Below are 26,896 nucleotides of genomic sequence, written 5' to 3'. Positions count from 1 at the left end.
CTCCTATGCAGGCTTCAGGATGATGCAATTACTCCTTGGTGCCACAGAGCAGTCTACGAACAGGTCTGACATGCTTCGTAATTAGAATACTTCAAGATCAAGAAGTATAAAGATGACTTGAAATCCCCAAGCTGTGCCAACTCCTTCTGCAATTCAAGATCTGGTCCTATAAGCAATGTATCCAGATGTCAATGCCAAGAGTTCACAAGTAGAGATTTAAAGTGTAAGCAGCTAAAAACTTCACTGAAATGAAACATTCACATGCCGAAATTAAGTATGCTTATTAGCAATAGATTCAGCACAAATAAGAAGGCAGTGGGGGCAAGCTAAATGAATTCCAGTTTGTCCCTAACAGGGCACCGGAAAAATGGACTGCTGGAGCTGGTGAGTGGATGAAGCTTCAGTTTCAGAAAATGTCTCTGGTTATAGAGCAGAAGTCCTGCTGTTTTGGCTGGCTCCTTTATATTATGGAAACAACAGCTTAATCATAATTGGCACACATGTCTTTTCTCCACTGGTAAATGAAAGGAGCACTGGAATGCTGTATGCAATTCATTTCAGCTTGTGTCTGGGATATATTGCTGGCATGCAGTGTGTGGGGTTGTGCCAGATGGCAGGGCTGGCATCTGCAAAGTTGCTCAGTGGGCATCTCACTACTACTTTTCAGGAACCAATGCTCCATTTCTTGCTAAGATTGAACACTAGGAGAGAAATGGCAGCGAAAGCCTATTCAGCTGTGTTGTTGCGGGTATGGTCTGTAACATGCCACTTCTTGGCAGCAACCTGCTATAATTTCAGCACCTAAATATATTAAGAGCCAATCCCTTAGGAATGCCCAGGATATTTTTTGAAAATGGGAATTCAGATGACTAAGGGCATTTGCCAATAGGCTGCAGCAAATGCAATTGCAGAAAATTGCCAGATACCTTCTCCTACTGTCTACTTTGCCCCTCTGCTGAGCATGGAGAATGGAATGCATATGTGCTGAGCTGCTTAAATGCAAAGTTTCAGAGCCTAGATTCAAGGCATCTTGGTCAGCAGTTTAAACTAAAGCCCTTAGACTCCTTACTGACATGACTGAGATGTGGGTGTGTGTCCCAACCTGCCTGCTCTCCAGTGGGAGCAACAATCTCCAGAAGTGGGGAAAGAGTAGAAGATAACATCTCAAACAGCAGTTATATCGCAAAGGAAATGTGCGCCAAAGACTTCAGCGCCAAAGGCTTACGTGCTTAAAAATACATTTAATATGAGAATTTACAGAACTGTCTACTTGAATTCAGACATTTGTCTTTCACTGAAATCAACATGTATTTATGAAAAATCTCAGTGATCACTTCTCTAAATCTTTAGTTTCCAAAGTACCCTTAAAAAACTAGTCACACATCAAGTATGAAAATGACTAAGGCCCAGATGAACTGACTTAGACCTTTTGAAAATGTTTTCCCCATTGGCAACGTGAGAAAATATTCCTGTTTATTGATGGAGCCCTACTGGAGGATGAGAAAATAAGGGAATAAATTATATTCAAAGAATTATTTTTGACCTTTCAAAGAGAAAGAAGTGTAAAGTTTGGGTCTTAGTCAAAACTGAGATTCAATGTATGGATTAGAGGCAAGAAGCAGGGAATTTTCTGCAAATCTATTTCAAATTATATGGCTAGTTGTTTCTTTCCTTAAAAGTCCAAAAGCATTATAAGGTGAAGTGACTATAATTAACAGAAAGTAATTTGTAGATCTCTAATCACACTTCTCTTTTAAAAACACGCAAAACAAATCTCACAAAACTAAATGCAAAATAACAATTGAAAAATGTGTCCCTTAGCCTTTGGATGAATTAAAAAAAAAAAAGTGTATTGGATCTGTACATTAATAAAGCCTGTTAAGCTCAGTAGAATACTTTATATTCATCTGTGCTTCATCAAGCAGGTTCATGACCTCTACAGAACTGCAGCAGCTCCCTCTGTTCTGAAAACCACATGGGGGAAGATGGTAAATATTATTTTGTGATTAGAAAATGTTACTGGAATTGTCATAGAGAAATATTTAATGTGGAGAGTGTGGTTCAGGAATTAAAACATACACAGCAGGAGAAAAAGCAGCATGGGGCAAATTTTACTCCTAGTGACAGACAAGTAAAATTTAAGGAATGTCATTGACATTGGAGATATTGTGCCACAGTTACATAGTTATCACTGAGCTCATAAAGATATTTAAGCACCTGTCTAACTTAAACCATATGAGGATTCTCATTGTTCTAGATGAGACAACATGGATATTTCAAATTAAGCAGACAAATATATTGCTGAATTGGTACTGGAAATACCAAAAATAAAGTCAAATGATTTTTCATAAGCATGTATCTACATAACCAAGCATGTTAAATATATATATCAATGACATTTGATGAGAAGCATGGGAATGACCTTGTGCAGAACATTATTCTAAGGTAACATAAAATATGTGATGCTATACTTATTAAAAGCTCAATACATCAAACATGTCTGCAGTTGCTTTCCCTGATTTCCCTGCAGTGTGCATGAATATTTGAACATATCCATGTACACTTTGCTGTTAAGCAATCAGTCTGCCTTGCTTTTTTCACAGATTACATAACAACCTATCTTTTCAGATGAGATAGCCAAGTGGGCTGCTTAAAATACAAAAACAGAAGCATGGTATTATGTATGTCATTAAAAAACCCAAACATGACAAAGAAGGGTAGAATTGTCACAACGGCTCCTTATTAAGATGAACTTTCATAGGGCTGATCCTAAACCTCAGAAGACACCGAAGACTCCTGGCTCTACTTCAGTCATTGCAAATATTGCTTCCAATTTTCATAGATTTCAGCAAGGGCAAGTCTTAACCATTATTTTTCAAAGTTTTCAGTTTGAGTGTTTCAGTCCGGCTTGGTTATCTCAGTAAATTGTTGATATAATAATTCATTCTTCAGTATATTTTTCCCCACTGGTGAAATATTCTTGATTAGCGTATTGTTGCCATGTATCTGTATTACATGTTCCATTATTATCAAATGGAGACAAAGGTAGTAATGATGCCTGTGTCAGCACACACCCACAATTGCTTATGCTCAAATCTCATCTAGGAAATTCAAATCATTGTAACGGTTCCCTGCAGCTAAATATTGCTTTCATATAATTGCCAGGAAAGGACTTCCTAAATTATAGGACAGAATAAATTATAGGAGAATCATGTTCCCTACAGTCCAAGGGGGGAATTAACACAGTCTGTAAAGACTCCCCAAAATTACAAATCTGAATTTAAATTCCACGTTTAAATGGAGCTAAGATTACTTCAATGAAAAGGTTCTCTGCTCTTGAGAATGTCTGTTCTGGAGAGCATTAATATAGGCTTTTTAGACATTTGCTAGGCATTTAAAACAAATATTCTATTTATTAATGACTAAAAATTGCAGTGACTACTATAGTTTTTATTCTGAGCAAAACTTAAACAGGAAAACAATATGAATCTCAACAGACTGTTTCGGTTATCTGTCCTTTCTTTAATCTGAGAGATTACTCAACAAAACCAATGTTCATGCAACAACATTCATGAAATCTGCTGTGGATTACCAATATCATCAGTTAAACCTGTTTCAAATTTATTGCTTTCATTCAGGTTAAATAATAAAAAGAGTCCATTTGTACTACCACATGTATATACATGAATTCATCTTTCAGCATTCTCTACAAATTTAATCTGGTGATTTATGTTTTTTAACACAGTTTTGGGCAAACCTGGTGAAGAAATTTAGCCAGTCTGATAGAAGAGTTAGGCTGGATTACTGTGATGTGGGCCATGTTTAAAACCAGCCTGTTCTGTTTCGATACAGGGAAAAGTAAAGCATTTTAACACTGTAGCCCTGCTTGAAATTCTAATAATTTTAATAGTTTTAGCAAAGGAGAGCAGAGTGAGATCGGGAGAGTTCAAAGACAATGATCTTTATTATTAGAAATACATTAGAACAGCAAAGAAGCAAAGTTGTTTTTTTCTGCTTTTTCTTTATTCACAGCAGGAAATAACACTGCTTAGATTGGAGCTTTCTAACATATAAACAGTCATGGCAGTGGCTACATGTTAATTTTTCTAAAATCATCTCCCTTTTGAAACTCATTCTATCTACCAATGTTAGCTCCCCTTCCCCAAAAATTAAAGGTAAAATGCTTTTCTTATGTGTTATATCACAGCTAAATTTTTTCATTTAAATTGAACTGAATTGAATCAAATGGCTGCCCAGCATAGCTGAGGGTTTTGCTAATGAGATACAAAGCTTTTTGCCTTTAGGTCACTGGTTCAAATCCAGGCAAGGCTAGAAACAGCTGAAAGCTTTTAACCACCTGATAGCTATGTGATATTTTCACATGAAATGAGTTTGTCAGTCAAAATCCAACTTCAGGAAATAAGCGTTCCCACCATAGAAAAACTCATCATGCAATTAGAATTATTTGCTGTCTTCTAAAAAGTCAAAAATTAATTACTCTGCACCTTTAACAATGATTTATTTTTTTTTGAGATGAAATGACTAATGCTGAAATACGTAAAGCATGAAATATGGAGAAGTTTACATTGCTGATACATTTGTGAAAATAGCATTCATAGGTAAAGAGTCTTAAATGGCTTTCCTTCCTTAAATCTGTCTCCTCTCTCATTACCATCAGTTGGTATGTCATGTGCTCCTACAATAACTGACACGGATCCCCTCAGTCATACAGGGGGAGGCAAAAAAAACTTGTATATCTGTCAGATAAAGACAGAAAAGATTTTAATTTCTGTGTTAATCAGCTCTTAAAATATGAAGTTTCTGAAGTTTCAAAGGAATGTCAATGACCTGCAACATCCTCCTCCAGTTTATGAGGCAGTCTTTTTTTTTGCATGTAAACAATGCCAGCAACAACTGATCATGCTTGAACAAAAATGTTGTTAGTGAGTGATAGATATGGATCTCTAACTCCTCCTACAACCAAAAGACAGAACTGCATATCAAACCAAATAAAACTGGTAATTAAAAAAAAATTACCTAACTGGAATTTTTATTATCTCATCAACTCATTATATTTCAATATTAGGAAGCTGCAAGGAGCTCAAGCAATAAAAGAGTATGCTGAAGGAGCCAAGTCCAAACTCATGGACAAAATTTAAATGTAGTCCACATCCTAGCACCAAACCAGATTGCCTTTAATGGTGCTGATTTTAAGTTAAAGGAGGCTGGAAAATTTTGGTATTTAGGCAGTCAGATCACGTACACAGTCCCCCTCTCTCTCCCTCTCCAAATGATTAAGCATGGGTTCAGGTGTTTACCTTAAAAATCTAAGTTTAAACATTTTTAATAGAATTTAAATAATGACTCTGGCTGTCAATGTGAGTTGGACTTGGGTAGTTTTGGACATTGAAGGAGGATTTGAAAAGTCAATCATTTAATCTTCTTTTTCTTCCCTTTTCTTCACTCTGTGTGAACTCAAGACATTAGTGATACCATTTCCCTTGTAAAAAGCAGTGCTTTTACAAATCCTAACAACAAAATATTTATGCTTAAAAGTACAGAGACACACTTAGTGATGCTATTCCTGGGAAAGAGAAAGAACCAATACCTAACTTTACTTCTTATCAGACTGGAGCAAATTAGAGTAATTACCATTTTAAATAATCCTATTATCTTTAGAGCTGTACTTATTAAGAATCAAAAAACTATTTCTGCTTCAATATTCTCTATTTCTTACATACTAAGAAAAGTTAATTGCATGGGGATGGTCACAGTTCACAGTAAGTAGCCCTTAAAAAGGTACAGAAACCCTTTGCAAGGTTTTAAGACAATCCTGAAGTTTATGATGTGCTGATTTAGTTCTGAGGTATCAAAACCTTTAAAATTATGTAAGATGACTCACAGTGAATTTCCAGAAAATGCCTGAGTATGAAACAAGAATAGAACATTGGACCCTCAAACTTCAAAAATCTCTTTGCTTCGGTTTCCCAGGAAGGACTTCAAAAAAACAATGATGGCATTCATTTTAATTTTCATCTTAAGTTTAGATTTTAGTTGCTTTTATATCTTTTATGACACATTGCTATCAGTCTGGCTTTTTTAAAAAGAGATCAATTTGTTTAGCTTTCAATATGCATGTGACTGTAACAATATCTTAAGAGTTTTACTGGGAGTTAGTGGAAATTGCAGCCTGCAGAAAAAGACTGGGATGCGCCTTAGAACTTGTAGTTTAATTCCCAGGATGTTTATACAGCATAGTTAGCTCAAATGATTGGCATCTACATCTGAACTCACAGGTTAGTTCAGCCCAAGTTTAAGGATTCCCACAGCAAGGCCTTTCTGTGTTATACAACCTTGCTATTTCCATATATCTCAAGGGCACACCAAACTGCTGTTTATGATGAAACGTTCTAAAATTCTTTCCCTTTAAGAAAGCTAATTCTACTGTGGGTGTCTTGGCCAGAAGATTTCTTGAACAGAGGCAGACTATCAGCACTCAAAAGATCATGATTTGTTAAGTACTCTCCTCAGTAAAATACAGCTTGGTTTTTCACTTAGACTTTCCAGTGTTATAATCAGTGATGCAAATTGCTATGAACAGGGGCCTAACCACTTTGCAAAATAGAAACGGGGTTAAACACAGTCATGCTGGGGGTAAAACTATAAAGATGACTGTAGAGATGACATAATTAGGGTGAAATTTTAGAGAGTCTAAACAACAAGGATGGGTTCTGAAAATCACTCAGTTGTACCAATAAACTGGCAGAACAAATCAGTTCAGATAAGCTACAGAGGCAAAACACAGCTGGAACAACCAATTGATTCATTGGGTCATGATGCACTCATTAGATCAACCTTGTCCCAGCTTTACTCAGCTCTGCTTACTGAAGCTTGGAGACCTCTCTGGAACCGTGTGCAATTCACTAAGGCCTTTTCCAGTCATTCCTTTTTTCCTTCTGCTCAGTGAAGGAAAAGCATTTGCTTTATTAGAGGTTCTCTGTACCCCTAAGGGGTATAAATGTGTCCCCTAGACCCTAAAAGCAAGATTGAACTTTTCAGTGTAGTCATGAATAAGGCATAACGTGTAATAGCAGCTTATTTTCCAAGACTGAAATTTTAAAAATAAAAGATCACAGGTTTCTGAAAAAATTGTTGCAGTTAAGGAGGGATCAGTTCAGGGACAGTCTATAGCCTGTGTTACGTAGGATATTACAGTGGTCATTTCTAGTTCTGTAATTGACACAGAAATGAAACTTTTCCATTGCTAAGAAATAAATCATTCTTCACTTTTCCTTCCTTTGCTCCAAAAAGCTTCATTCTTGCAGTTGTGCAAGTAATCTTTTTCCCCTCATTTGGCTTGCTAGCTGTCCTAATCAGATATAGAAGAGCACGGCCTATCTGAGGAAGGGAGAAGAGCACTGGTACAAAGGGCAGGATTGTGCTTTCTTCTTTCTACCCAGTTACACATAAAGAAGTGGATGTGAGGAAATAGCCTGGCTCAGTGTACAGCCTTTATTTTGGACAGCTGGAACAAGGAAGTGAGTGAGCAGCACTAGCTTTTGTTCCCTTACTTGGATGAATAAGCAGGAGTACAAGACATACAGAATAGGTGTAAAGGATTATGACAAGAATTTGGAAGTAATTTTCATTTTCCTAAGAACTGTAAAGAGTGAATGAAATTTGGATATATGTTGATGCATTGTACTCTCTTGCCTCCAACACTTTGTGAGCTTTACTGACAAGTTGCAAAGTCTTCACTGGAATCCAGCAAGCTGTGATCAGGAGACCTTGCTTTCCAAATGTTAACACTGAAACTCCATACTTGAGAGAAAGACTGACAACAGACAGACAGAAAAAAAAATTAATCGACTGCTTCTTGCTAGTCCTCTGGGATTTTTAATAGCAATTTGGCATCCTGCACCATTTTAGTAAACTGAGAAGAAATGTAAGTTTGAAAACTGAGAAAGGACTTTGAAGCAAACTTGTCTGCAAATCTTTGACAAATCTTTCATTACAGAAATATGGAAATGTGGTTACTAATGTTAGCTAAAGATGTCTTACTGACAACAAGAACCATTTATTATCCATATTCTGTATGCAGCACTTAGTGAATAAGGTGTGTGCTAGTGGTAAGCGTGTTTGCTAGCATTAGAAACAGCTGTGAACATCAATCTGCCTCCCTGCTCCAGGACAGAGGAGTTACTATTTCTAGTAGTTGACTCCACAATTAGTAGCACCTGTCTTGGGCTTCTCACTTATACTGACCCTTCAGTGGCCCACTTAATGAAAAGGTAAGAGATTCAACAGGACTCTTTCAGGAGTTAATGAAACTACCTTCACTGATGCAACCACAATTTGGGTGGCATGAAGTAGTATAAAAAGGTTAATTATATGTTATCTTCAGTCTGGATGACAGGATGTTTACTAGACTTTCTGAATTTCAGTCAATGAGTGTACATGCATTTAACATATACGCACTTGTTCATGCACAACTGCTTATTGTGGTGAGTATATGAACCACAAAGTTGCCAGCTCATGCAGCTTTATTTAAGCGAGTGAGAGTGCAGGGCCTTTGAGAACTTCCACCTTAATGGAGAACAAAAGCTATTTGCATTGCAGCTCTGTAAGGCCCAGTGGTTCCACCAGAGGACGGCAGTTAAGGTTATGGACTGATGTATAAAAGACACACCAACTAGGTGGGGAAGGAATTAGCACATACACTAACTACAGAGCACTGGTCCATTACTGGGTTTGGCTGGAGGTTGCCAGTATATGTTAGGTTTTAAATATTTGACAGCGCAGACAGGGACACCTGTCTTTGACGTCTCACCCCTCATTCACCCATTTAATGCAAAATTTGACCTTGTGTCCTGAATATGACAGGAGAGAAAGGCATAACCCTTTGCTTAATACAACCCTTCTCTGTAACCAGATGTTTTAATACAACCAATGCTATTTAAAACAACACAAACATATCTCATTATTGTATGAGGAGAAAAATGGGTCTCTGTATAGCACACATTTATATTCTGCAATAAAATTGACACCTGGTATATATAGCAAAAAGGATATCAATGTGCATGTTACATGGCTTTACAGACTTCATGTGAATAATGCAAAAAGTATTAAATGAAAGAAGCAATGAAATTACCAGTGCCGATAAGTTTTCAAGAGTGCAGAATAATCTCTTGAGAAAACAAGAGGCACTATTCATTATGCTCCATCATGTGAGTTCTGCTCTCATTTTTTTCCCCTGGAATTAGTTGTGAAGAATTCAAAGATCCCAGCTGTTTAATAATGACGTTGTTGTATTCATGCAAATCCCTGAGACCTTATGTCAACATTTAATTTTACAAGAAATATAAAAATAAGACTAGTCGCATCTGTAGTCCCCTGGGTTGTACTGGGCAAATCATCGAAAACATCCCTCTCCCTCTTCCTTCCTGAACATCCTTGCTGCTTTAGAGGTAATAATAGTCAAAAGGAAAATGTTAACATTCATGTGGTGTATTGAGAGAAGTTTATAGATATTGACAGTAGTACTCACAAAATAGATTATATCAAAACACCAAATACATTACCTTTACGCCTGTGGTAAGCTTTTGTAAACTGAAGTCAAATATATAATTGTTGAACTCTGCAAGGATGATAAAGGCAGCATACAGAGGAATTCAAGCACTATGGATTTAGAGAAGGAACTGTCTCCACTAACCATTTACTCTTAATGAATTTTAGAGAAAAAAATCACTTATTTACTGACCCTTTAAAAAGGATTTATAAATTCTCAGATGTTTGCATAAAGAATGCAGTATCTGTAACTCCCTCTAAAAGTTTTTCCAGTGCATTGAACACAAAAGAGAAAGCAATGAGAATTTGGTTTATCATAGAAAGATGTGCCTAAATCCTGAAAGACAAGTATCTTGCAGAAGAAAACAAGGCTATAGGGACAGTGAATATGATTGAGAAGAAATTATTCCAAAAACCTATAAAATAAAATATAGAGTTATATCAAATATGTGAAATCTTAAAACCACCATAGAGCATTTAATATAGAAAATTCTCTATAAAAATTATTCTTCATGGAGTCCAACAGGAATTTCCTGTAAGACTATATTTGCTTAAAATACATTAGACGTTCCTCAAATGTCAACACAACAGATTGCTAGGGAGACGGTTGAAAAATCACTCCTAATTCTGAACTTTGGAAGACTGAGGCAACATTGGTAGGGCTGCCTACTACACTAGATGCAGAAAGCTAAAACTAGACATGCTGGAGTCAAGTTGAAGTATATCGGTATCCCCTTTGTAGTAGCATTAAAGGAAAACCACTTTTAAACACTGGGACGGCTGGTAGCCACTGATAGCCCAGATGAAACTCTACTTTCACCACATCTATGGGAACCTTAATATTACTGTTCAAATAGGTCAGGATTGTACCTTGTTCATGCATAAAAAGGTGACCTTCACAGTAAGTTTCAAAAGTCACATCTCTTAGGCAGCTAGGGACCTAGGGAGTAGGCTATGGGAGGGACAGCAGGGTTGTTTCTTTTGGCTTCTCCCAGTGTAGATTCAGCATGTGTCACAAAGCATTTTAGACTCAAAAGGCTGATGCAAAGACATGTCTGCTGTTTCAGCCTAAAGCCTTTAGCAATAGTTGTGCACCATTTATACAGGTGCTTTGGACGAAGAATCTGTCTGACAAACTTCCGCACATATCAAGCTACCAAAGCCTTTTCTTGCACTCTCACCTCAAAATATCAACCAGAACTTACCTTACAAAATATCCTTCTGTTTCTTTAAAACAATCAGTGATTTTTGCTCTTCACATTCAGGGATTCCTGAAACGACTCTAATTCTTGTACATCTCCTTTCTGACTTCCTATTGCTTCCCCAGACACTCCACATTTGCTCTGCAGACTCTGCCCTGTGCTGTGCTCCTTTTGTTTCTTTGCGACTTCATACTCTCTTCCAGGCTGCTGCCTCCATCTCAAGCAGTCAACCCCTTTCCACATTTCCCTAGTGCATCCAATGACCTCATTCCCCCTCCTTCAACTCATTTTCTTCCTTCAGTTTTATCTTCCCTTTCCACCTCCTATCATTGCTTAAGAAAAGCCTAGTGTCACTTTCTTCTCCTTAACAGGCGAGTAATACTAAAGCAATTAGGCTAACAAAAATCAAACAAAAACCAAACCAAACTAAACCAAAATATTTCCTGAAGAACCTTTATTTTGTTTTCACACTTTTTCCCCAAAGAGATACAGATATATTTATAGTGGCTTTGCTTCAGATGTGATTTGTGCTGATTAGATTAGATTGCAAAATGCCAAGGATAGAGGCTTTGGATTACCTTTTATCTGTGAAACGCCAGGCATGTAAGTGTGTGTTATAAATGAAATAATACTAAGACAATAGTGAAGACAGCAGTTGCATCTTTTTCATATCCAACTTGGAAATGCTATGAAAGATTTTGAATAGGACTGTGTGTGAAAGGATAAGTTTATGTTTCCAGTTCCATGTAGCTGGTGTCCTGAGGAAGTGCTCAATGCTAATGAAAAGCTGAATAGTTTCTCTAAAATCTTAGGGATCTTCTATCAGCCATGCCATAAGCATCCTGTTTTATGGGTCATCCTCTTTTTGTATCAGTCTCTTCTCTCTTACTTTCAATTTCCACTGTACTAATTACATTTAGTTCAAGTATTCTCCTCTGTGATGAGAAGCCTGTATGACAGTTATTTTGTGTATATAGATATATATATATAAAGACAGTGCCTGCATGACAGATCAGAGATATGTCTGGTTTTTGGCTGTGAGAACACTTCAAATTAAGGTACATTGTAGGTTTTGGTGGAGCATTAATGATTTCCAAACAGCATCTTTAATGTGTTACAGGAACATGGGTTCCAGCACAGTTACTTGCTTTGGCACCTGACAAAATCCCAAGACAAACTTGGGCCTAGAATGATAAACCTAATCTTGTGGAGACCTTTAAGATACTATCAAACACTGGCAAACAATCCAGTAACCCAATATACTCTGAGTATGTAAGAGGAACCAAATACCTGTTTAAAGAAACAACTGAAATGAACATGTTTGAGGGAAGCCTTGTAAACTCGGGGGCAATATTCCAGTCTGCTTATGTATTTTTGTTCTTTTCAGTATTTATGACTTTGAAGAAGAGAAATGGACAAGGTAATCAAAACAGGAATGCATTTTCTAAAATGCAAGTTTTATAGCTGATCTTAGACATGCAGAATTTGCTCAAGCTTTAAACCAGAGCTCATTTTGCAAATCGTTTACAGCTTTGCAAATGATTGCAGTACCGTAATTTGCCCAGAATCACAAATGCACTGGATCACAATACAAAGATGCAGTGAGAGCAGCATTTTCTCCTGCATATACACAACATTCAGTGTCCATAGCCAGCAATCCCCACAAGCCTGGCAAGGCTTGGAGGTTAGTACACCTGTCCCAATTCCCAGCAATGCGCCCTGGAGCAGGTGCACAAAGTCTATGGTTTAGAAAGTCTGTTCACACCTGCGCCTCTTAACTAATGACCCTTTTTGTTTTCTTCTTTTTTGATCTCCTGAGTGTGAGAGATGATGCTGACACAGCAGTCAGGCAGGTGTGGCAACCCCAAGGAGAGGATAGAGAGGACATGTGCCTGTGCGTGTGTCTGCCAACAAACCATTGATTTTGTCCTTTATCTTTTGCAGGTGACTTCTCACGGGGCTAACAGAAATACTTGCACTTTTAGAAGCTTGTGATATCACTGGAGCTTTGCGTGCATCCACGTTTCTTTGAGGCAGGAAGAACCAGGAGCCCCTTAAACAAATTCATGTAATCCTGATCCTTGCACCTGAGAAGATACTTAGTCAATCCCGATTATAAGTATTTTCTCAAGTACTTGCACATGGTGAGTACAGTGACACGTCCATGGGCACCAGCATGAGTACTCTCAGCTAAGCAGATGGTTATTTGGCCCATGGTCAGGAGCAGTGTGAAAGAGCAGAAGTCTACTCAAAGCAGTCTGATAGACCCAGGAACTGGTCAATCAAGCATGTGAGGCAGGCAGTATATACAGCCCATTTCATTGATGGCATAAGTAATCTTCTTTTGAATTGAGCTTTTATTCTGCTTATAACCCTTCTACAAGGGTTATATTCTGTAAAATAATCCTGAATTGTGGATGTATTTTTAGTATTCAAGATTAAGCTTGAGTGATAGAAATAAACAGTTCTTCACCTCGTCATCCATAAATTCCTGAATTTCATTGTTTATTTGTTATTCTCTCTGGAAGCCCTGTAAAAGTCCTCACTCTTCAGTAAAGGAGCTAAAATATTTCACACAAAATACCAATGCATACCACATAATCAATAGTGTGTAACAAATACTTTTGTTTGCAGAAATACCTATGTTTTTACTGAGAAAAACCTGTATTACACATATATACAGTGACAAAGAACTGTTTATAATCTAACAGCAATAAGATCTCCTGCTAATGTGGTTTGGCTGGATATGGGTACTGAATTCAAATGGCTGTCTGTGCTCATAAATTCATTGTTGTGTGATTAATATATAAGATCCTATGGGCAGAATAAGTCATATTTGAAATAATTTGAATGGATTTACTTTGAAGTCATTTGCCAATAACTTGTAATCAGCGTATAATCTTTAACAATGATATTGCTGAACTTTGCCCATAAACCAATAAGCAGTTTAAGAGCTACTTATATTTCATAAATTAAACATTATCTGGATAAATACATGTCAGTACAGAAGCATTTGTGTCTCATATCTTTTCCTTGTTTTAAATGGGTTCATCCAATATCAGCTAGGTAGTGAACTTTGAAGCAGAGTCCACTGTAATAATAGTAAAGTTTAATGACGCATAGCTTTGTGAGACTGACAAATTCCCAGCCAAAGTATTGATTCCTGGAGAATTTATGAAGCACAGGCTCTATTCTATGTCATTATGGTCCATTTTTGGCTGAAAGAATCATGTAAAATAGATTTTTAAATGAGTGGTAATAGCCAGACATAAAGAAGGTATTGATGTGTGTCATGAAGGGTGAAATAGCATGCCAGGTAAAGGCATATAACAAATTGCAAACAACAGTGCTGAAACTCCTACAAATGTAAATTTGTTTTTAGTTTTAATCAAACCTTTGTTTCAGTAAGTACAGATTTTGCCACAGAACTAAAAAAACTCACCCTTTTAAAAAATGTAATTATTTACAGTTCGATTTCATGCTTCACTTTGGAATGTGTCTGTAAAATGCATATCTCACAGACATGTTAATCAATATGAATTGTGTACTACATTACAACAAAACTACATCTGAGATTATTAAGGAAAAAAATCAAATGCACATAGTTCTGCTTACTTGAGCAATATGTGAAAATTAATAGCTTGAACCTCTGCAGAACTGTTAAAAGACAGGACAATTTTTTTTTTGTTCTTTTTCTCTCCTTTTTTTTTTAAAGATACTTTTAATAATACAATCTAAGGCATTTTTTCAATAAGGTAAAACCAAATTATGGCGCAGTCAAAGCTTGAAATAGGAATAAAATCTCGAAGTGCAGAGAAACTGACAAAAAGATGGGTGAAGAGAACTGCTGATTGGGTTACCGAGGCTTTACAAGTAAGTAACACTGCATTTTAATTGCATTCCAGCAACCTCTTTTTGATCTAGAAAGAGGTCACCTAGGTCTAACAATGCAAGGGACCTTCATAGTCCAGACGTAAATATATCTCCCACACACCCAGAAGCGCCCTGAGAATTAGCTAAATCCTCCTCCGAGCAGCTGCTTTTCAACAATTCAGGAGTTTATCAGCCTAATAAAAAAAGTAGCTGGCAGGAAAAAAGGCTGACAGTCTCAATAGGCTCTTCTGTAGCCTAGTGGGGCTGAAGAACTCTTCAAGGTCTTAGTCAACACCAAACAGAGGGCTCTGAATTGACACACTCATCTGCACCACAAACAAGCTGCAAAACCCGGAGAGAGGTCATTCTTTACATAAATGGTTTTCCCAGGCAGAATACAAGTCGACTCAAAGAAAGTAGCTTGAATCCAGGTGCAAGGTTAGAAAAAAAGTACCTTCAGGCTCAAAGAGCAGGAGGAAAAAAGTTCCCACCTGTAATACAACCTAATATTAGCTGTATTTACTTCACTTTCAGTTCAGGTCCTTTTCTGTTTTTGTATTCTATATGTTCATTAGGATCTTTAAATGCAGTCCTCATCTCTCAAATGCAGTATATTTTTGTCTGAAGTCTAAATTTTCAGCTTGTTTTTACAATAATCTCAAGAATCAGTCTGGGCACACTGTAACCAAATATGATAGTGATTTCATCACCTTATTTTTCTGTTATATTTGTTTCCATAGGTCATTTCACCTAATTCATATCTCCCTTCTATTACCAGTTTAAGATAGACTTTTAAAGGTGCTGTAATATAACTTTCATGTGTTAATGCACATATAGTATACATAAGAGTACATAATTATTATACCTGACTGCAACAAATCAACTTTACTAAAACAGAACTGTCCTTTTATCAACAATATGAATTGCTGAAAAAGGGAAAATGAGTCTATTTAATGGCATATTAGATTCAGTAAATAAGCTATTTTACAATTACTAACTCACTTGATGACAGGCCTTCAAAGAACCACCTTTGATCACTGACAAGGCCCCACAAAATCATATGAGCTATGATAAATACCTATAATTAACAGCATGAAGTTAGTTCTGACCTACAGCGAAGAGATGACATCATATACAGCAGAATTTTCAGGCTGTTTGCTTACTGATCCATGTGGTTCATTTGTGCTTTAAATTCTCTGGACTGATTTTCTAAACTTCATGCATGCGTCTACATGTACAAAAAGAAATTTGTAGCACAGTCTTAATTTTCATGCATAATTACTGCAATTTGCACATGCAATTCAGCTACTTTTGCAATGTTACTGTCCAGTTTTATACCTAACTTGTCCCACAAAAACTACTGGACATGCAAACTGTAGTACTGAACTACTACTACTGTATATTCCCAGGTCTTTGTTGTCAGTGTAGACCTACAACACGTTTTGTATTATAACTGAGCAATACTCTAGCTAGCAAAATAAAAAACTAGTTAATGTTCCTCACAGCCCCAGATTTCACTAAGAAAGTTCTCTGGGACCTTATGCTTCCCAGGCTAACCTAACCTGGATTTGGCAATTTAAGTGCACACAAATAAGACAGTTAATACACATCAATAGTCTGTGGATGTAAACCTCCACATGTTGCTTATTTGTGTGTGTGAGTTCTCAGTATTTCAATTCCAGCTTCACTGGAGTTATCATTAATTCACATTTCCATCAATAATATATTTTTAAATCACATTTTAATGCAGAAAAAATTACTTTTCTGGTTAGAAAAGAAACATTAGTGATAGACTAAAAAGTATTTGTGGCTAGAACGGGTAAATTTAAATTTTAAGAAAAACCACATCCTCTCTCAAACTCAACTGAAGGCCCAGCACAAAGAGGGTGTGTTGGAAAATCCAGCTGATTGCATATGTAGGAGGTAGAGCAGTAACTTCAGCAACATAAACAGTCAGAAAAAGGATCTAGTTTTAAGGAATTGGCCAAAAGAAACAGCAATTTAAAGATGCCAATGTTGAAAACAAAAATGATTAACTATTCTTTGTCTTTGCAAAGCTTTCACTTTACACATGGACTTCATCGTTAATGTAAGAAACATATTCTTTCCCCCCAAGTTTCCATTGCTCTGTATTTTATATATGGATTTAAATGAACAGAGCAGAGCATGGAGTCACTGCACCAGAACATCAACCTTTCACTTTCACTTTGTGCTTAGCCAGACTTTTTTGGCTGGACTGATGTAATGCAACCTCAAAACCCTCCATCATTCACCATGGTCTTGTCACTCAGTAGCACTAAGCGAGCGAAATGGTGTCTGAACACACTCGCTCATTGTTGTTACAGCTGGTGGTGTAAATGCAGGGCCTGAAAAGCAGTTGCTTGGCTGAGAACTCCTTACTATAACACAAATTTTGTTGAGTATGTTGGGTCACTGATTTTATACATGCTGTATTAGGTTTAAGAGAGAATAAAAATGACCTTCAGTGAACAGAGTTGCTTTTAGCTGCAGCTACAAATCAAGGCCACCAAGCAAAGGTATAATTCCTGTAACTGCCAAACAGAGCTCACAGGCAAATACAGCCCTTTTTGAAGAAAGGTTTCTTTCCATCCACATTCAGAATTGCACAATATGAGTTTCAGTAGAACAATACCATATGGTATTCTTTTTGATATATGTTTATTTCACATTACTTGAACCTACTTTTGTGGAAATAATGTAAAATAATGTTTCCCACAGGATATACTGTTACTGTCATGAATGGATATAAGTGAACTACTTTCTAAAGGAAGAGCAGGTCACAGCTTACCTAACACGATTCCTCACAGAGGTTTCCTGCATTACCAGCCTTGCCCTGTTATTTGTGATATATATTGCTCTCACCTAACTGAGAGATCTAGATGCTTCCATAATGGGATCTTCTTTAATTATATCACTCAATAAAAGCTACAGTTTAAGAAATACACAGGAACTGTGTCAGCGCAGCTGATCTTCTATAATATTTTAACAATATTTAAGTTATGTACTACTAATGTTATATACTACCACATCAAAGGACCAGCACCCTCTATTAGGGGCATGAAAATTAAGACCCACATAGAATTTCCAGAATAAAGGATGGAAAGCCCAATATGAGACATCTAGCCTGTTTTTTTGCTTGTGAGTCATAAAGATATGGACTACAATCTCTGCCAAAGAAAAAGAGAAAAAAAAAGTCATCAAGTAACTGTGATAGCAAAAGAGTAAATTTAACAAATAATATCTTATAATCCTAGTCAAAGTTAGTCTCCCTACCAATTTAAGTGAAACGAATTAACAAAATTAATTTAAAATAAAGTTTTGCATATTTTCTGAAGTGTGTTGAGCTAAGGCTCAGTAATGAGGCTGCTATATAATTGTAATTTACAAATATTCAAAGACAGATTACTTTCTATATTTTGGTGTAAATTCTCTCTACATCTAATGTATAGAATAATAAGAAGCAATAAACCACTCAGAAATGATATTTCAGTACCCTTTCCTTAAAGTCATTTATGTGAAATCAAGCATTCTGTTTTCTCTGATAAGTGGAACATTTACACATGCAAGGTTCTCAATTCAATTTCTTCATCTTTGGTTTATTACAATTGTTAACTTCTAGTTTACTTATGAAAATATATTCCACATATATCATACTTTATAAAGAATATCAGCTACATTCCTTCACCAATATCTGTGTCTATATGTCGGAACAATGGGTTTGTAATGAATGTGTTCTAGGATGTGTGTTATGGGGAGCAATTATCTTGTCAAGCATAAGACATACTGAAGAGACAAAGAGTGCAAATTGCACTCGATAGCCTTAAAAGCAGTGCTCTGCATGTAACATGTTACACATACCCCTGGCAATGGTCCAAAATGTCTCTTCCCTGAGGTCTGCATTTTGAGCATGATAAGGAATAATCAGTCTCATGTTATATAAATGCAGGTGACAGCCTACGTGCTACAATAATGCAGATATAAACCAAAGTGATGATATAAAACCCTCTATTAGATGTAGATTAATGTCACTAAACATTATTTTCCAAAGGTCATGGTCTCCAGCATACTTCTGTGTTTGGCAAAGCTATATTATTGATAAAAAGCTCCCACTCAAATATTATAGAAGATATACTACACTGCTTGACTTACAATTTTTTTTCTCAAAGATAATGTTATGTCAGTCTGTCTGCAAATCTGAAGCATTTGTTTCTGTTAAAAACCACTCAGATGTCTTTAGGCCTTCACAAAAATATAAATAAATCTTAGCAATGCATATACTGATGAAGTTTATTAATGACTAGAACAAGCCTTCCAAATATAACACACTTTGGAAAGGATGAGTTACAGAAATCACCCACCACTGCAAATGCAACATTTAGTGTGTAGGGCTTCACCCACCATCATCCCCTCTGATGTATCCTTTAGCTCTGGACAAGATTGTGACCATTCTGTCCCATAACAGTGATGATCTGGACAAAAGAAAAGGAGTGCCTGTGTGCAATCATACTGGTTAGCACAATCGGCACGAAAATGCAGGTGAAAAACCTCAGCACTGCTGCATGTTATCATAGTAAAAGATGCTAAAAGAGAGTTAAAAGGAGGCTAGAAAAATACATTTTTGGATGTTAATTGCATGCTTTCTGAAGCATGAGCAGTAGTATGGCGAAGGGTGTGAAAATTCCCATTTGCAGAAATAACCACAAGGAAATAAAGAAGCTGGCATCATGACTACTTGGAGGCAGGAGTCTGTATCTCCACACAGCAGTAATAAAGGTCTAAATAAAACCATTTAATCTATTACGACCATGTCTTGTCACTCTGCAATGCACAGAACTGTTGAAGGTTCAGGGAATGTTTTATGAAGAACATCAGAGTCAGAACATCAGAACATCAGAGTCAGAACATCACTTCTTTGCTGAGGTTTTAGCTGGTAAAAGTGTTTAACAAACTTGTTAGGGAGCTACTGAATATTTATTTTTAAGTCTCCTACTGATTGAGAAGGTAAAATATTAAACTGTTTCTCCCACATAACAGCAGAATATTTGCTTACTGTTCAAGATAAAGTAAGAATTTCAGTAATCATCATTCATATTTTTCCTTAAAAAGTCATAGACATGGATGCTACTACCCTCTTGCAAAAGTATACACATTTAGTGGAAAGGAAAAGCCAAATAAACGACTTCCAGGTTGCTGGTTTCACCAATATAAATCCCTAAGCCTCCAAGGCTTCATTCTTCCTCAATATCTCTTTTGTACAAATTCCCACTCCTTTGAACAGCATAACTCTGGTTTGTGATGAATAGTTCTGCTCACCATCAAATACTATGCTACCTTTTGGACTATTTCTGATCTTGGCCAATTTAGATAGCAGGATATTGTCAACTTGTCTCCTGAAATGCAGAGCAAACACAACAGTGTCTTCGCAATGGAATTTTTGCTTCAGTCTGTTCAGACGCCATTACACCTTGTGGTGGAAGATAGACTGAAGTCATATCAATCTCTCAGTTATTAACTTCTAATCAAGCAGCTGTATCTCAGTTCCCAGACTTTGGCTTCCTGAGAAGCCAGCACAGTGCTCCTGCTGTTCCTGTTCCTTCATGAGCAAAGCAAAACCAGTCCCTTATCTCCACCTAGCATACTGAATGTAACCAGGATTGGCACATGTCAGAGAGAAATTCTTACGTATTTGCAAAGTACTGCAGTAATTTACAAGTTAAAATGCTGCGTTTTGATATCTTCCTGTTCCTTATTTCTTGGAATGGTAAATGTCTCTGAGGTGGTTAGGAAGTTTTTTAATTCTGTGCTTTGTACATGACTACAGTTGAGAATTATGACCTTACACTGACTTCGTAAGAGTACTGCTGCCTCAGTTCAAGACCAATGTAGGTAGTCTGGTAATCCACAAACTGTAAGTAGCAGGGAACTTTCAATTTAATTCAAGAGGTCGGTGCAGCTAGGCAAAATGGGTTTAGGAATTTCATCAAAGAAATTCTGACAGTTACTGTTAGTTATCAGTGCTACTGCAAATTTAATTGCTGTCAAGGCATTCAGAGTTTCTATGGGTGACTTCTAACTGCTGTTGCGTTAGAATGAATAAACAATTGTTGGGCAAAGAACTATGATCCCATACAGACAGATATTGCTGAATACTGTGTGAAGCATTCTGCACTGTGCACCTGTATCTGGCTGGAGAATGCTGGATGGTTGCACTCAACGAGTCGCAGTAAACAGCTTAATGTCCAAGTGCAGACCAGTGATGAGTGACATTTGTCAGGGGTTGGTTTGGGACTGGCACTATTTAAGATCTTTGTCAGCAGCATGGACAGTGTAATTAAGTGCATTCTCAGCACTTTGCCAGTGACACCAAGCTGTGTGGTGGGGGTGGCACGGTGAAAGGCAGGGTCTGAACCTTGACAGGCTTCAGGTGTGGGCCCATGTGAACTTCATGAAGTTCAACAAGGCCAAGTGCAAGGTCCTGCATCTGGTTCAGGGTAATCCCAAGCACAAATACAGGCTGGGCAGAGAACAGATTGCAAGCAGCTATGAGAAGTTGCGGTGTTGGTTGATGTGGTTTAAACATGAGCTGGCCAGAAAGCAAACTGTATCCTGGGCTACATTAGAAGGAGCATGGCCAGCAGGTGGAAGGAGGGGATTCTCCCCCTCTACTCTGCTCTCATGAGACCCCACTTGGAGTACTGCATTCAGCTCTGGGATACCCAACATAAGACGAATGTGGCCCTGTTACGGATGCCCCATCCCTGAAAGTGCTCAAGCCCAGGTTGGACAGGGCTTTGAGCAACCTGGTCTAGTGGAAGGTATCCCTACACATGGCAGGGGCATTGGAGCTAGGTCTTTCAGGTCCCTTCCAACCCAAACCATTCTATGATTTTATGGTTCTATGGAAGAATTAGAATTGTTTTATATTAAACAGTAGCAATGTCCCCTTTTCTGAATCCACAGTCAATAAACAGAGTATCTGAAATGGCTGAAGTTTCATTATTTGTTCCTCCAACATGCCTACAAGTCTTATGTACTGTCTTCAGCAAATAACCCTGATGGGAGTGGTTGATCAAGTTCATTATTTTACTAAATGAATTTGAGCTTTGACTTAAAGTTTTGCATGTGTGACTTGTTCTTACATTGGCACTAAACAAAAAATGATGTTCTAGGATCCTGTCCATCTGCTGGCTCTGTTTTACTTTCTAAAATTGATTTTAAAATGGTTTAAGGTTTTCTTTTAGCCATGTGAACTAGAACAGTATGAACTAGAAATCAAAAGAATGTAAAGTGCATTATATTATAGATTACAGTTTTTGTCAATATCATGGTGGACTCAGAGAATCATAGATAGGTTAGGGTTGGAAAAGACCTTCCAACGACCTGCCATGGGCAGTGACACCTCACACTAGACCATATTGCCCAAGAGTCTGTGTGAAAGACTGATTTAACAACATTTTATAAAAAAGCAGATGTGAAAGCAAAAAGAGAGAAAATACTGATGTGAAATAGCAAAATTGATTCCTATGAAGCTGTCTTACCCACTTTTTTTTTTTTGTTTAGTAGCCCTGGCCAGATTAGTGATAAAAGGAGTCACTTTCACAGAAATGCAAAATTCAGAGTTCCTAAGGAATAATTTCACAACCAAACTCTTTTCAATTACGATAGTCTCTCAAAACTTCTCTGCATAGAGATATGAATCTGAGGGAAACCACATTTAGACTCAAATTTAGATAAATCTATTAAAGGATTTTTAAATGTAAAACCTGAATTTGACAATTTAGAATTTTAGAACCTTCTTCTGCAAAGGTTTTAATTCAAGGACAGATGTGATGATCCAGAAAAGTTTTAAATAATTGATGGGTGTGGGATAAGGTTATATTATCCAAGAGGAAGGCTTCACAGTCTGCTTTGGGAATGAGTCAGTCCAACTAGAGCCAAACAGACTTCACAAACTCCACCTTAGTGACTAAGACTTCTTTGTAAATTCTGCTAGTGTTAAGCTTTCCATTGTAATTACATCTCCCTTCAAACAAATAATATGATGCTCATCTAAAATAAATTAACCTGTTATTTCATCTAATGCATTTGAAACTGGAGCACTCACTCTCTTTGAGGAAACAATTGTTTTACTTGATCAGACAATATCTCTTCAATGGTGGCAGAAAGGAAATGTTCTGCCTGCAACATCCTGGCATAGTCTTTGCAGCTAAAGTAAAAGAAATGCAAATCTAAAGGACAACTCCCTTTTTTGCACCTATGAACAATAAAATGTACTGCTGGCTGCAATGCTATTACTCCATTCCTCACAGAGCAGCACTACTTAATACCTCCTGACAATTACAAAAAACAAGTAAGTCAGGATCATCCTGAACTGGATTGTGCTAACACACAGCTGAGGATAAAATTGGCTTCAGTGAGTCTCTCTTTACTCAACAATTCACACCGTTTTTATTCAGCTTGTCCCATTTCTTGCTTAATCTCACCTGGGATTATTCTGACTCCGGTAGGTTGAATTGAAGAGATTCTCCAAAGTGGAGATTTTTTGGTGTTGTTTTTTGGTGTAGCGAATGCTATTTGTGTGTAGAATATTGGTACTCATTCATATACCCACTTTGACTGAGATTATTGCCCTGAAGAGTCTGTCAAAGTTTTCTGTATTTCCAGAATCCCTAGTGTCAACATCTAAGGGCCATTAAATAATCCATTAAAATTTGTTTTTAGCTGCATCTTACCTTGCAAACGCACACTGAGAACAGTAAAAGACCTTTGCTTAAAAAGGCACAGGACACCAAAGGACTACAACTCTGCACATGACTTCTTTAACACTGTAGCTTTGGCCAGGAACTGAAAATCAATTGGCCATAATTTCAAGCCACAGAACAAACAACACTGGCAAAACACCTTTGAATTCCATGCAAATTAGGTCCAGCTCTTATTTCCTATTACTGTGATTGATACACTGTGCAAGGACAACACAGCTAAAACATAACTTCTTTCATGGGAAGCAGCAGCTCAACTTCACATAACTTTCCTGCTGTGTAATTTTTTTGGTTATATTGGCGGGTGTGGTTGTGTGTGTGTCTGCATTCATGCATCTCATTTCTGTAATATTTCAGAAATTCTCTCCAATCCTCCTGGTCTGCTTTAGTGAGCGTCTGGTTAAGCCATTGTAAGGTTCACCTGTGTTGTGCTAACCTTGACATGCTACACAGTCTTAGGAAGTGGAAGGCAAAACACAAACCATCAAAAACATCAAAGGAATAGCTATTTATATTTTATATAATTTGAAAAGCATCAGAGGTAATTAAAAAAAAAACAACCCTACAAAATGGCTTGAAACAGGCAGGAACTTTTCCTCTTCTCACAAGCCCAGAAAAGAAAAGTCACCTTTGAAAGTCCTCTTTAGCAGCCTTTCATGGTTAGCAGAAATTATAAATCATGGACTGCATAGCAAACATATATACACTTCTTTTCATAATGTCTGATTCAACACTCTGTCATCTGGCAAATCTCCCACTGACTTCAATGCACTTTTACCTAAGCAAGGTCTGAGTAAAGACTGCAGAACACAGCCTGTAAGCTTTAAAAATACACTGTGTAGCTTTGAGGAGGATAATCTTTCTCTCCTTATACACCCTGTGCCAAGTTGGACCTGGCACTGACAAGATTTTTGCTATTAGCAGACAATAGGGACTAGGTTAAAAATAGTGTAGCCACGAGAAAGCAATGATTCTGATTAAGTAAATTCCATTGAACTCTTTCTAGTAAGCATTATTCAGGTCATGAATGCTAATTTGTCCTGCAGGGGGCTGTGGGTAATTACCCAGAAAAACTATCAGCTTTATTGAGTTGCTACAAAACAGTATTACTGAATGGAATGCACTCTAAAGGGAGACAACCTTGATATGTGCCCATAGAAATAAACAGTCTTTTTCTGAAGATACTGTAAACTGGATTGAAATGATTGTAACTTTACTTTGGATTAGGATACATTTTAGGCTACTTTTATGTTTCTATTAAATAAAATTAGCATGCAAAATTATTCAGCACAGAAGTGCCACTATGACACCTAGAGCAAATTTAGCGTTCTGCATATTTAAAGTTGTGTAGAATAAGAACCATCTTAAAAAATGAAGCAAATGTGGCACATTGGCTGCATTCCAGCAGTCACATAGAACTGCTGACATTACTAAAATCTAGATAATTTAGTCCCATATGGGAATCCATACCACAATTATATTGTCCCTGTTCTGACACAGTCCTGATTTTGCACTTCTTTAAGCCTAGCTTTTTATAATTTTAATTCCCTCCACCAATAAAGCAATTTGCACTCACACAGCCTTTGCTAAGTGAGAGTGAAGAAGAAATCTGTTACATGACCTTGGTCTTTTTTGCAGTTGATTACAAGGAAACAAACTCTTCAGCTAAACCATTCTCTCATCTGTTTTTAATTGATGTAGAACATTGCACTAGAAACTGTAGGAGAGAACTAAACAAGGATCATACCATGGCAGGTGACATTTTACTTTCATTTAAAGAATGCATACCTGAAGCAAATACTCCTCCACAGAAAGAGATGCGGTACACACACTGGAAGTTTTCTGTACACACACTGGAAGTTTTCTGGGTATATACACAATATTTGCTGCTCACCTTAATTATTAAACTGAAGGAACTACAAAGTGTCCCCATTGAATCTTGCAGTTCTGTAAGCGTTAATCTGACTTGTTGGACTTAGTTGTGCACAGAGTGTAGAATCAAACTGGGCATGTTCTGCAGCCACTTGTCTGAGATTTTGGGCCATCTGGTCAGAACTAATGCTATGATCCTTCCTTTGGATGTCCGAAGAGCCATTAGGTCACTAGTAGAGTGATATGGTACTGCCGAAAGTGTTAGAATGAGCAGGTATATCTAAAGGAATGGCAGAAATCAAAATAAGAGCAAAAATAAGAAGATATTCCATACACCTATGAAAGCAGACTCTGTACTGGAGTCAAACAAAATAATCTTCCTATTGATTCAACTCTTAAAATAAATTGCCAGTCAACAAAGGCATACCTGAGTGTTATCATGCTAGTCAACGCACAGACAGCTGTGGACCTCAGCCAAAGGATGTAGAAGCAGAGGCTGACTTTTCCACACAGATTCTCTTCTATGAGAACTCAGATCAACACCTATAATTTCATAAATCTAGGGTAATTGATAATAATTGATGATGTGACCCTTATCCTAAATAACTAATGGCAAAAAGTGATTTCAGATAAATATTTCTTTAAAAGCACTCCAGGTAGCACTGACACAAATTAGGGGAGTTTTGTTACTTCTTTTGACTTTCCTAGCTACTGTGACAGAACAAAAACAGCATGTGAAAAGTATGCTGAAATTAAAAATTAATTTAAAGAATGGAAAAGTTATCCTCATGATTCTGCTTAATTTCTGGCATTGCTGGACAAGGAACTACAGAACATGTAAGACTATGGCCAATATAAGGAATATTATTTGAAAGTTTCCATAAAAATGGAGAAACCAGCAGCAAAACTTGCTTATTAATTTAATAAATGAACTGACACTCCATTCTTTGTATTTCACTTTCTCTTATTTTCTTTCACTTTTCACTCTCCTTTTTTTTTTTCCACAGTCTCCAAATAAATACATTTCCCTTTACTCAACAGAAGATTAACATTCCCACAGAACCAGCACAGTTGAGACTGCCTACCGTAATTTGTTTAAAGGATTGATTTAATGTTCAAAACATGGGAGCAACAATGTTTGTCAGTAAAATAAAATCTTAAACATAACTTTGAGTTGGACATGATATTAATTAATAATGTTTTTCAGTGCTTCACTTCCCACAAAAGATATGGGGTTTGGATCAAAGATCAAAATGTAACTATACATTTTGCTGGAAAAGGCTCATTTCTAAGTACTTGAATGCAGCTGGTTAAGTCTGCCATTCAGTATTTTTACATTTGATTTAAAAGTAAACTTTATTATTACTTATTTTAAAAATATTATATTTTCTTGCTTTATTTTGGCAAAGAATAAACAAATTCTTTCATTCTCGCAATGAACTATTTTATATGTCCTGAATGAACTCACCAGCTATGAACAAAGATAGCCAGACAGCTGTGAAGCTGAACTGTTCTAATACACTGAAAAGCAAATACATGGAAGTATTTTTTTCATTCTTTTTGCACCTCGACAAAAACAGAATTGTACAACAAAATTCCACC

General features: G+C 36.9%; 1 long non-coding RNA gene across 3 annotated transcripts in view; it reads right to left on the bottom strand.

The window, feature by feature from the left end:
* The window catches only part of LOC133268461 (uncharacterized), a 190,193-nt gene that overhangs the window by 51,397 nt on the left and 111,900 nt on the right, over positions 1-26,896 (bottom strand). Inside the window, exon 3 of one of the 3 annotated variants that reach the window (XR_009743084.1) lies at positions 19,972-20,053. The exons of the other annotated variants lie outside the window; for them this stretch is intronic. This is a non-coding gene — a long non-coding RNA (uncharacterized LOC133268461). Of the gene's footprint in view, positions 1-19,971; positions 20,054-26,896 lie in introns of those variants that run through there. 3 annotated transcript variants of the gene reach the window in all.

The sequence above is a fragment of the Pezoporus flaviventris genome, unplaced genomic scaffold, assembly GCF_033815535.1.
Source record: "Pezoporus flaviventris isolate CSIRO_AGI_PZ_B2104156 unplaced genomic scaffold, CSIRO_AGI_Pfla_v1 ptg000013l, whole genome shotgun sequence".
Lineage (NCBI taxonomy): Eukaryota > Metazoa > Chordata > Aves > Psittaciformes > Psittacidae > Pezoporus > Pezoporus flaviventris.
This window is presented reverse-complemented; position numbering and strand designations above follow the sequence as displayed.